Here is a 12,790-nt window from a genome sequence, read left to right as displayed (position 1 = left end):
CCTTCACTGAAACTTCTCCAGAGACCAAGTAGTGGTAGATAATTTTGAGCCAATCCTTGTCTTTCTGTAGATTCCAATAGAACTTGTATTACTATCCCATATACTGTTGCAAAGCAGCAAATATGTATGGCAGAGATAATGCAACCATAGTAATGGCAAAAAGGGTAAATTATAATGTATGGATATGTGCTCATCCATACAACAGCAGGTACTCTCACACACAGAGTAACTTACTCAGGTATGTGTTTCTCATTCTATTTTTCCATGAATGAGATTCAGCAAATAAGCCCGGACGGACAACACGGGCAGACCTTGTAGGGAGTGCTTTCTGCAGGACCCTAGTGATACTCTTGCGGTGTGCTCATGCAGTGAGATACTGTGGTAAACTCTCTATTGCCAGAGATATGCAATACACCACAAAAAGCCCTGACTATCAAACATTTCTTAACTTGTCACTATTCGAATTTTGGAAGAGACAAGTAGGGTGAAGCTATAGTAAGGGCCGCCAGGACTTCAAAACGGCAGGGATAGGCAACCTTTGGCACTCCAGATGTTTCTGACTACACCTCCCATGATGCTTTGCCAGCATTATGGGGAATGTAGTCCACAACATCTGGAGTGCCAAAGGTTGCCTATCCCTGCCGTTTTGAAGTCCTGGCATCGTAATAAAATCAGAAAGCAATTTTGCAAGGATAGGATCATTTTTTACAATGTGGATTCCGTTAATGTACCTTTAACAGAAGATTACTCAGGTCTTATGTTGAAAGCCACCATGTTTTTCCTTTTCCCTTGTATAAAACAAAGCCTATACATTGATGTATTTAAAGGCCAGAAATGTGTGTTTATTGGCATCATAAAACAAAATGCTCAAAATAATACAGTACTGGAAGGATTCAAAATTCAAATCCATATTGCCTATATTTGAAAAAAGTGTATAGTTTTACACGGCCTATTGGAATTGGTGTATACCTTCCAACATAAAGTGGGAAGCTGGTGAGTGGGGTAAAAGGGGGCTGGGCCTGTGATGCGAAACATATCACTGGCGGTGACTTAAGTTAAGGGGTGGACCCACCTAAATAATTGACAAGTCAGCCTGGCATGAACGGGCACCAATCTGTCTGCCAGTCAAGCAGGATGGACAACAGAGGTAGACAATGCAGGGAGCATGGCGTGAAAGCGTCTAAGATACGCTGGTAGGATGATTTTTTGGGACAGTCCTCAAAAGCGAGACACCAGGGAACAATATGTGGATAGGACCCTAAAATAGGGACTGTTCTGACTAAATCATAATGGTTGGGAGGCCTGTTGGTGGCTAACTAGACTACCAAGCAACTGTCAAAATTCCAAATTTGACTTTGTAACTTGAAAAAAAAGTGTCAATCCTGAAACAATTTGATTTTACAAGTAAGTCTTCTTGTTAACAGAAAAGATTTGGGTAATATATCTCAATATGGTAAAGAATGTGGGTATTTTGGAGCAGTGCAGCATGGGTATTCTTGGCATTGGGGTAGATGGTGGTTTAGATATGTGTTACTGGACATTTTTCCCCTGACATTCTTGATTCACTGGTCCGTGACAGACAATTTTTTTAAGCTGACTGTCAAGAAGCATTACAGAAAAGCCAATCAGCATTAAGAGGGCTAGTAGGTCAGCTAGTTTTCAAGTTGGCTCAGATGAGAATTTTTTTTTTCTTCCTTCAAATAGTATATGATCCAGCTTCAATGAGACATCATGAACAGACCTAACTTAACTTTTTTTCTACTCGTTTTTATTTTTAAAGGACCACTATAGTGCCAGGAAAACATACTCGTTTTCCTGGCTCTGTAGGGTCTCTAGGTCCCCCCCACCCTCAGGGCCCCCCTCCCGTCGGGCTCTAGGGGGCGGAAGGGGTTAAATGTACCTCTTTTTCCAGTGCCGGGCGGGGGACTCTCCTCCTCCTTCTCGTCGTCATCGGCTGAATGCGCATGCGCAGCATGAGCCGCACGCGCATTCAGCCAGTCTCATAGGAAAGCATTCTCAATGCTTTCCTATGGACGCTGGTGTCTTCTCACTGTGAAAATCACAGTGAGAAGCGCAGAAGCGCCTCTAGCGGCTGTCAATGAGACAGCCACTAGAGGCTGGATTAACCCTATTATAAACATAGCAGTTTCTCTGAAACTGCTATGTTTATAGAAGAAAGAGTTAATCCTAGCTGGACCTGGCACCCAGACCACTTCATTAAGCCTATAGTGCCTATAGTGGTCCTTTAACATTTGTTGGAAAGTCAGATTTTAGATTTCTATAATTGCACAGATTACTTGTACCTTTTTTCAGTTATATGACATAAGGGACACTCCACAATGATGATGACAAATTCTTTTTTTTTTTCTTTTCTAATACATTATGCACAAAATGCATTAATATATATCCCAAAACTACAAATTAAAAAAAAATAAAACCTTTGAAATAGATACAGTTGGATTTACTTTATTTGCCGCACATCCCATTTTCAGCATCTTCTGCAGTGCGCTGTCACCAAACCAGGAGGCAACTTAGAAAATCGTGATGCTCACTTAAAAGGACACTGTAGGGGGGGGCGGCGCCTGACTTCCGGTGTGAATGGCGGTGCCTTGCTAGAGCTCCGAGCGATCTGGTCCTACAGCAGCGATTATCAGCCGCAATCCACAGCCAAAACCACCCTAAAAATACACCTCAGCACCCACAATCGGAGGTGCAACCGAGGGAATGGGAGGAGGAAGAAAATCCAAGCAGGGGTCGGCCGTGGCCCCGATCTTCAAAAGCCGCAGGCCGGAGGAGGAACAGAAGGCCGGTGAGCAAAAGGAGTACGACTCCGATTCCACAGCTAGCGACATTAGCCACCACCACAACAACAGCCCCATCACAAGGGAAGACCTCCGAGGTTTACTACAAGACATTAAAGCTAATCTGACTGCAGAATTTACAAAGCACTTAGCGCCCATACGGGCAGGCCTCACTGACCTCGTGCAACGCACTAGCTCCCTTGAAGATAAAATGGCCGCCACCACAGTCAGAACAGACCTCCACGACCAGGCCATAAAAGACCTAAGAGACCAGGTGAAGCAGGAGGATGCCCAGGAAGATCTTAATAACAGATCACGACGTAACAATATCAGAATTAGGGGCATACCCGAGGCGATAGACATGGAGTCCCTCGCGACCACTATCAGGGAGACATTCTGCAGCCTACTTCCAGAGGCTCCCCTTGCCGAGCTACTCCTAGACCGTGCCCATAGGGCCCTGCGAGCTCCCACACCGGGCATGACCCGCCCGCGGGACGTGATAGTAAGGCTACACTATTTCCACATCAAGGAGGCCATAATGAGAGCCGCCAGAAACACTCCTCTCCAAATTGAAGGCCATCCAGTGATGTTTTTCCAAGACTTAGCCCCTAGCACCTTAAGAAAACGCAGAGAACTGCGTCCACTTACATTGGAACTGACACGGAGGAGAATCCGGTACGCTTGGGGGCACCCCTTTAAGCTCACGGTACGTAGAAATAACCAAACGTACACATTGCACGACATCGCAGATGCAGCCAACTTCGCTGAAAGGCTGGGTCTCCCCCACCTCGAGTCCTCCAATGGCGAGAGATCTAACAGGGCCCAGACACCACCGACCCGGAGAGAGGAAGCACCGCATCACCGACTTCGCTCACCTGCTGAAGACCTACACCCCAACGATCAGAACTAAACACCACCGACTAGCAAGAGGACTCCACATAAAGGCCACACCTGACATCCCAACACAGACTGTACATAGTCACTCACCCAGAGACTCCGACACATGAAACCCCAAGTCTCACCCGGAGCTGATGCGACGAAGACCTTCAACATCACCACAGCTAACCTGACGACTAAGAAGCCGACTCTTCATAACCACATCATAAGTATTTCTTAATATTGGTAGGGCATGATTGCAAAACACACCACCACCCACCTCCCCACCATAGCTTAAACCATCGGGGTCCCTTCACCCCGATAACTGCCCACGAGACACCTCCACAATTGCTATGGATATGGGGCAGAAGGGAACACAACACAGGGGAGGAGGAAAAAGAAGGGGGGAAGAAAATAATATATAAAAAAAAAATAAAAAATATACATATAAAAATAACAAAAAATACATAAAAAATGGGAAAAAAACGAAAAAAAAAAAAAAAAAAGAGAATAATGACAACGTCACCCCATCAGAAAATACCACAAGCAATGGACGCACCACAACCCCAACATAATAGAAAGCACCCACTACCACCATACACCATACATAATATTTGGGGACACCAGGGAACTGACCAAAACACAAAAAAAAAAAAAAAAAAAAAAAAGAGAAACAAAGCCAAACTGGTTCAACAGTGCTCCCCATGAATGCTTAATACCTTGAGTACAAGAGATACAATAAGCCTAGCATTGTAATGATAACCAGCAGTATAAAGCTTGCAAATACTGCACATTTCATAACGAATGGAGCACTTAAGGACTAGATTTGTACAGAAGTGTCAAGTGGTAAGAGATGGGGGGTTTGATGGGATTGTAATGACATTGGGATTGTATTAATATTAGGTGTGCAACCAAAACGTTCTACTAATGTTATGAATATTGTTGATCGAATAGCAGGCGCTGTTATATAACTGATCTTTGTTTATCTTGAACAGGAACGCTTCTGACTAACCAGGGTATACATACCACAATATCCTGCCCAACTATGATGACTAAATTACTAGACGAAACCCGTACTGGGACGCATCACCCTCTGGGGGAGACTTACAACGCTCAACAGACAACTGACTCTGGGTACAGTAAGCACCTCCACCACACATTCTATGGCACCACACTCCTGGGGCCTCTCCCCGTTCCTCCCCGACCGCCCCCGCCCCTAGGGGGGGAGGCGGGGGGGGGGGGAGGGGGCGATGCCACAGGGTCCAACACATGGCATACACAATACTCGGACCTCGATACATTAGGACATTGCACCGACAAAAATATAGGACCAGAAAGCGACTCTGGCTACCCGCCACCACAGACCACCACACTACCTACTCTTACCCCTACCCAATAAGGAGCGGTCAGGCGCACCACCCCACCACCTGCTGGCAACGTATAAGACCAGTAGTTTGGCCCCTAGGGCCCTTTTCAATAGAACCTCACACCCCCTACCTCTCACCCTCCCCAATCCACACCCCTCCCTAGAACCCACCACTGAGGCACGGGATCACAGCCCGCAACCGGGCACATTTGCCACCTCGCCCATTACCCGCATAAACTCTACACACCACGTCAAGGAGCAGAACCAGCATAGGATCTAAGCCGTCACGATGCCCCTATCAATAAAATGCGTTTCTATCAACGTCAACGGCCTCAACACACCCATTAAAAGGCACGGCCTACTACGATGGGCACACAGGCAACACATAGACGTACTGCTCTTACAGGAAACGCACTTCACGTCCACGAGATCGTTCCCCCTTACAAACCGTTACTACAAACAAAGCTACATGGCCCACTCCCCAGATACTAAAACTAAAGGGGTGGCAATTCTACTCAAAACCACATGCCCCCTGACGGACGTCGGGTGTGTCATGGATCCACAAGGACGATATGTTACAATAGAAGGAAAAATAGGCGCTACCCCCTATGCCATAAGCTCAGTCTATGCCCCAACTGTTCCTAACAGCACGTTCTGGCAACATTATGCATCGCACCTACAGGCGTATGCAGGCAAACGATTAATAATAGGAGGAGACTGCAACGCCACACATATCCCGGCCATAGATAGATCAACTCGCGAGACGAACGCCCCGCAACCGTCCAGAAACGACACATATTTCGCACAATTCTTAGCCACACAATCATTAGTCGACATATGGAGGGCACAACATCCGACCACCCGTGATTACACCTTCTACTCACACCCGCACTCCTCATACTCACGTATAGACCACTTTCTCGTATCCCCGAACCTGACAACGCAGATAAGTCACTCGTCCATAGGCACTATCTCACGGTCGGATCATGCCGACATAACTATCACCATCCGCATACCAGACCTAAAACGACCTTGGTCGTGGAGGCTGAACCCACTACTCCTACACGACACCCAAATCAGGCTCTCAATCGCCAAAGCCATAAAAGACTATTTTGACACCAACACTACCTCGGTTGCTTCCCCAATAACACTGTGGGCTGCACACAAACCAGTGATCAGAGGAACCCTCATTAGCTAAGCCTCTGCCTACAAAAAAAGAAAAACGCAACAAATAACGGAGACGCTAACCGAGCTACGAAAACTAGAAATGAGCCACAAACATAACCCACAACCACAAACGCTACGAGACCTAATTGCCACAAGAGATCTCATCAAAAGACTCACACACACAGACACGACCAAAGCCATGATGTGGCTTAAGCAGAAATACTATGAAACGGGCAATAAAGCAGACACTATGTTAGCCCGGCGACTTAAGAAACGCATAGAATCCAAAAAAATATCATCAATACGCACAAAGACGGGCACAATTAGCAACTTGCCTGATCAGATAGGAGACACGTTCCAACAATATTTCAAATCACTATATAACCACTCCCCACACCTCAACCAAGAGAACGCAACATATCGGGAACAACTGGACAAATACCTACAACGCACACCATTGCCCGCCCTATCCCAGGCCGCCAAACAAACCATAGCAGCTGAGGCAACGGTAGAGGAGGTTGCGACAGCCCTCGGGGCCTGTAAACCCAACAAATGCCCAGGCCCAGACGGATATACTGCCCTCTACTATAAAGAATTCAGCCCCTTACTCCTCAAACATCTATGTGCAGTGTTTAACGCTACCCTGAAAGGAGATCACCTCCCACCCGACATGACGACAGCGAACATATGCCTACTCCCCAAACCCAATAAAGACCTCACAGAACCGGACCATTACAGACCGATCTCCCTACTCAATGTAGACCTCAAAATTATGAGCAAAATGATGGCTAATAGACTCAACCCATACCTAGAAAAATTAATACACCCAGATCAGGTGGGTTTTGTCCCCAACAGGCAGGCACTGGATAACACGCGCAGGAACATTGACCTCATCTGGCTGACCCAACACCGCAAAATCCCCACCACAGTAATATCATTAGATGCCGAAAAGGCATTTGACCGCCTGCTATGGCCCTTCCTGTACCGCACATTAGAACACATGAATTTCCCGAGCTCATTTCTCGCATTCTTGCGGGCAACGTACCACTCCCCGCAAGGAGCCTTACTACTCCCCAACATCTCCCCACCTAGATTTCCGATCCTAAACGGAATGAGACAAGGCTGCCCACTTTCACCCCTCATGTTCGCCATATCCCTAGAGCCCCTTCTTCAGGCAATCCGTACCAACCCTAACATCGAAGGTGTCAACATCAGAGGAGACTCATACACAGTATCCGCTTACGCAGATGATATACTCCTCACGCTCACCAACCCAGATCACTCCATAGACCCCATGCTAGCCACCATACACGAATACGCATTAGTAGCAGGATACAAACTGAACATCGCAAAATCGGAAATACTACCGATACAACTGTCGGACTCGCAACTATCCAACCTAAAAAACAAATATCCATTCCGAATATGCCCCTCTAGCATAACATACTTGGGAATTCAGCTCCCAGCTGACCTAAATACATTATATGGGAAAAATTACACACCGCTTCTGCGTAAAGCACACACCGACCTCCAAAAATGGGAATCTCTGGGAATATCATGGCTAGGCCGGATCACTTCAATAAAAATTAACCTTCTCCCCAGATTGTTGTATCTCTTCCAAGCACTACCCATACCTCTCCGCACGATAGATTTCAAAGCTTTACAAACAGCGGTTGACAAGTTCATTTGGAACGGGCGTAAGCCCCGGGTCCGCAGAACCACGCTATATGTCCCAAAAAAACAAGGAGGCTTGGGGTTACCAAATTTCATACACTATCACGCAGCTGCACAACTGACGCAAATCCAACACTGGCATGCACCTCCGCAAACCAAACGGTGGGTAGACATAGAACACACAATTTTTGGAAGAGATCACCCGTCTCTCTACATGTGGGTCCCTAAACCATACAGACCCCTGCCCCCCCCAACCGCCCCCTCCATCACTCACTCCCTGGACCTATGGGACAAACTACAGACCAAATATGACCTATCCTCTTTCCTCTCCCCAATGACCCCGATCTGGAGGAACAGACTGTTCCCACCAGGACTAACCCCGAAGCACTTCGCTAGCTTCGACCAAAGAGACATGGACAGGCTTAAGCACTTATACCTAAACAATAAGGTGATACAATTCTCGGAAATCAAAGAGGCGGACACGCTGACGACATTTGATCACTTTAGATTCATTCAACTACGCAGCTTTGCCTCAAACCCGATAATTCAACAAGCAGGCACAGCAACGCCCTCCCGATTCGAAAAAGAATGCACACACTGCCCGACCAGACGGGGACAAATTTCAGACCTGTACACATCCATAGCAACTCACCCCACTCAAATCACGCTCCCGTACATAGCAGCCTGGGAGAAAGACCTAGGACCCCCGGGAGACAACACTGACTGGGCTGACATCTGGGACGCTACAGCGTCAATATCTATCTGTGTAACTCACACAGAACAAGCATATAAGATGCTATTCCGCTGGTACCTTACGCCCAAACGCTTAGCAATTATACACAAAACACCCGACACTTGCTGGAAAATGTGCGGCGAACAAGGAACGTTCCTCCACTGCTGGTGGACTTGCCCCAAGATCAAACCCCTGTGGACGCAGGTCACTGCTCTACTGACAAAAATCTTGCACAAACCGTACCCACTAGACCCATGGGCGCTGCTGCTCTCCAGGCCCTTGGAAGACCTAACCAGAGCAGAAAACAAACTTAGTGCCCGTATCGCCCTTGCAACAAGGAGAGCAATAGCGGAACTATGGTCGACCACCCGAATCCCATCACCAACGATCATCACCAAAAAAATATTAGATCACATTCAAATGGACAAACTTACGTCCTTGATCCATGACACACCTCGACGCTTCCACAAAATCTGGGACCCATGGATCGAGGGAGACACCACACTGCCATGGTAGCGCTAACATACACAACAAAAGACCCGCCACCTCTGGAATGTGGGCCCACCAATACACACGATTAAAATGGCCCGCTAACTGTAGGGTCCCCATAGAGCATATCCACCACCTAACCCCACCGGGAACATCGGGCTGGGATCCCGTGCCGTACCTCACCCTACCTAACCACCCAAAGTACCCCCCACCGGGGAGAACTCTCCAAAGACTTACTCCCCACCCAGGACACCATTACCTCACCCCGATACCAGGCTCAGATACTTAGATTCCCCAATATATCATGACACACAAGCCCGAACACACGCAAACCCAAACTACAAAAGACGCTTGTGACTCAGGTCCAGAACTGACCCCATGAAACAACAACACAGACTTTATACACCATAACTCTCGACGACCAACTGCATCTTCTCTGGGAATCGCAGAGGGAGACGCGGGAGGAGGGAGATAATAGAATGACTACTACCGGAACGCAACAAAGACTCCCTAGAAACCACAGAGACGCACCAAGCCATACGGGTGTGCACTGGATAACGATGATATACACCAAGACAGCCAAGGTCCACCCACTATCAATGTTGCTCCCCCTCCCCGCCACACTAACTCTCTCGCTTTCAACACCCCGTTGAGAGACCAAACCCTTCCCAACGATGCATAGTGACAACACATATGACGGACAAGCGGATGAATATACGGGAAAACTATTCAGAATGCTCAGGGGTGAAATATACACCACCACCCCTCCCCGAAATTCCCCACATGTTACCACACCCCCACTTACTTGGGATAATTACAGCAAAATCGAATAGGGCAACCGTACCCCCTCCCCTTTCTAGTTCTGTACCCTTCCCTAACCCTTAGAATCAAAGCAGCAACAAATGTTACATATGTAGTACAAACGTACTAACAAACATCTGATAATGTAACCAATGAAAGACCTTATCTTATAAGTATCTCATGTATGTCTGTCATTCACATGGTAATTAAGCTTTTTGATCTTTGTAATAATAATAATCTTATTCCCTTGTTTCCTTCTGTACCCCCACCCCAATGACAATGAAAACGTTATAAAATATGACAAAAATAAAGAATTTAAAAAAAAAAAAAAGGACACTGTAGGAACTCAAACCACTTAATCTCATTGAGGTGGTCGTGTGCAGTGTCCCTGTCCCCCTTTGTCCTGCAGTGTAAAACATTTTAGTTTTAGAGAAACCGCAATGCTAACATTGCAATGCTAAGACTGCTTCTAGAGGCGCTTACTGCAGTTTTACGGAGTTTGACTCCATGAAACAATGCTGGACGTACCCGCGCTGTGCATGAGGACATCCATCATTGAGCAAAACCCCATAGGAAGCACTGAGTCAACCCTTTCCTATGTGGAAGGCCGCGCATGTACATTAGGTCTCCCCATCTGCTGACGTAGGTGGAGGAGGAGCACGACCTCCATGCTGGAATCAGGCAAGTGACTGAATTTTTTTTAACCCCTTCATAGACGGGGTGGGGGTGGGGAGAGGGGCATTGGCAGAGGGACACTAAAGTATTAGGAATACAAAGATATATTCCTAACACTAAAGTGTTCCTTTAACATTCTGTAGCATTACTAAGCCTATCTTATAATTAGTAAATATGGGTAACTATAAGATGTATAAGATATAAAGATATCTAGGGATTGTAATTCAATAGCATGCTTTCTAATGTAAAAGGGTCGTCACATCACGTACATCACTATTTTTGGAGCAAATAAACACTGTGTTTTGGGTTGCAGGAGAAGTAAGGGTGAGTTTTAAAAAAACCAAAACAAAACGAAAATATAATTTTATTTCAATTCCCCCAGCACTTACTATAACCTAATCTATTCACTGAACTATATGTGGGTGACTGGAGTGTCGCTTTAAAGCAATCTGTAAGTAATATGCTCATACTTGACTTGGCCTCCCGTGTGCTTAACACAATCTAACCCCATTCAAAAAATTAACTATTTTATAACGAAGTGATTTGACCACAATTATCACCAGAAACTTTTTTTTTTTTTTATTGTGTTCATTTATTTATGTCAGTATACATATTTTGGGAATGCAGGATCGATATTACATACATTGTAATATCAATCAAAAGAGTCAAGTAAATTACAACAATGTTGATGGCGTACATGACATATTGGACTTTCACATTTTTCTTATTTTACATAAAAAGTAGAATGTATAAAACTAAAGAAAGAAAAAGTAAAGATAGCTCAAACGTCCACATCCACTATTTCTTTAGCAATCCGCACTCTGTGTGGCCACTACCGTGCCCCAAAAGTCACCCACGTAGCCCTCCACCTGGCACCACAAAGGAGGGACAAATCCCACCGGATATAACATTTTAAAAAATATTTGCCATTAATAATTTTCTCATAATTTATTCCATGAATAATTTTCTCTTTAATAATCATAAATAATTGCCATTAATAATGTGATCATTAATAATGGCTCGTTCTGATTTATGAACAGGAAAAACAACATTAAAGCTTACAGAATTAAGTTATAGAGAAGAAAACAGTATTTAAGTAATGTTTTTGCATCTGTAACTTTTTGCCATTTCCACAGCTCCTAATCTATGCTGCAGGCCTCTCTGTGTCACATAATTTTTTAGAAGTAATCATCCCAAATCTTTTTGTTCACAAATTATCACATCCCCTTGTAATATCACCATACACCTTATATTGAATCGCCCCATATATGTTAACCCTTATGTAGTTACATTACTGCCATGTATATATTTAATGAATGTGACCCAAATGTCCTCACACAAATATCATTCTGCATATAGAGATATATAGTTCTATATGTGCTTTCATTCAGCCATATTGTGTCACATTGCTTTGACATTGCCCATGTTGCCCCACCATTGCCCCTTTGGACACACACTCGCATCCTCTGCACTCACATACTCAGACACCCTCTCAACGCCTCCTCCAGAGATATTCTGAACTCTGAAATTGTGACTCTCTGCATGCAGTGCTCTTTTGGAGACTCCACTTTACTCTGGGATTATTAGCATCTGCCCGGCACATAAACATTGAGAAAACATCTCTCTGAGTTCTCAGTCCAGGCATGTTAGAATTCTGCATGTAGGATCTCCGACAGAGCACTGTGCAGAGACAGCTAATCTTACTGCATCCAGCTCTCTGGCAGCAGAGTGCAGTACTATGGCTACTGGAGCCTGTGCCCTGCAAGGGATTATTTTGCAAAAAAAAATAGTTTACGCTTGCAGGTGTGCCAATCACATATACATGATTTTGTAGTATGCGTACCACCCCCCTGTTCCCAAATGAGGTGTCCCGCCCTCCCACTTTTAGTCTTTGGTGTCCCACATTTTGGAATAGAGCAAACAAGTACCCACAAAGTAACATGTTGTACAATCTATACTCTCCGGCCACTTAATGTCCCTGGGCAGCCCCCAACTGGGGCTGGGTAGTATAGATTCCAGTCCACCTGGTTTTCATTCACACCAAGATGACACTCCCTCTTGTTGGGTAACAACAAGCAGTAATAATAAAAAAAAATATTAATAGTAGTACTAGGTTTGCCAAATGCCATGCTATTTTTAATAAATATGTAACTATTTTATTATATCCAGCAGCCTCCATCGTCCCATATGAAGCATACAGGGAGATCC

The sequence above is a fragment of the Pelobates fuscus genome, chromosome 1 (assembly GCF_036172605.1).
Source record: "Pelobates fuscus isolate aPelFus1 chromosome 1, aPelFus1.pri, whole genome shotgun sequence".
NCBI lineage: Eukaryota > Metazoa > Chordata > Amphibia > Anura > Pelobatidae > Pelobates > Pelobates fuscus.
Note: the sequence above shows the minus strand (reverse complement) of the source record.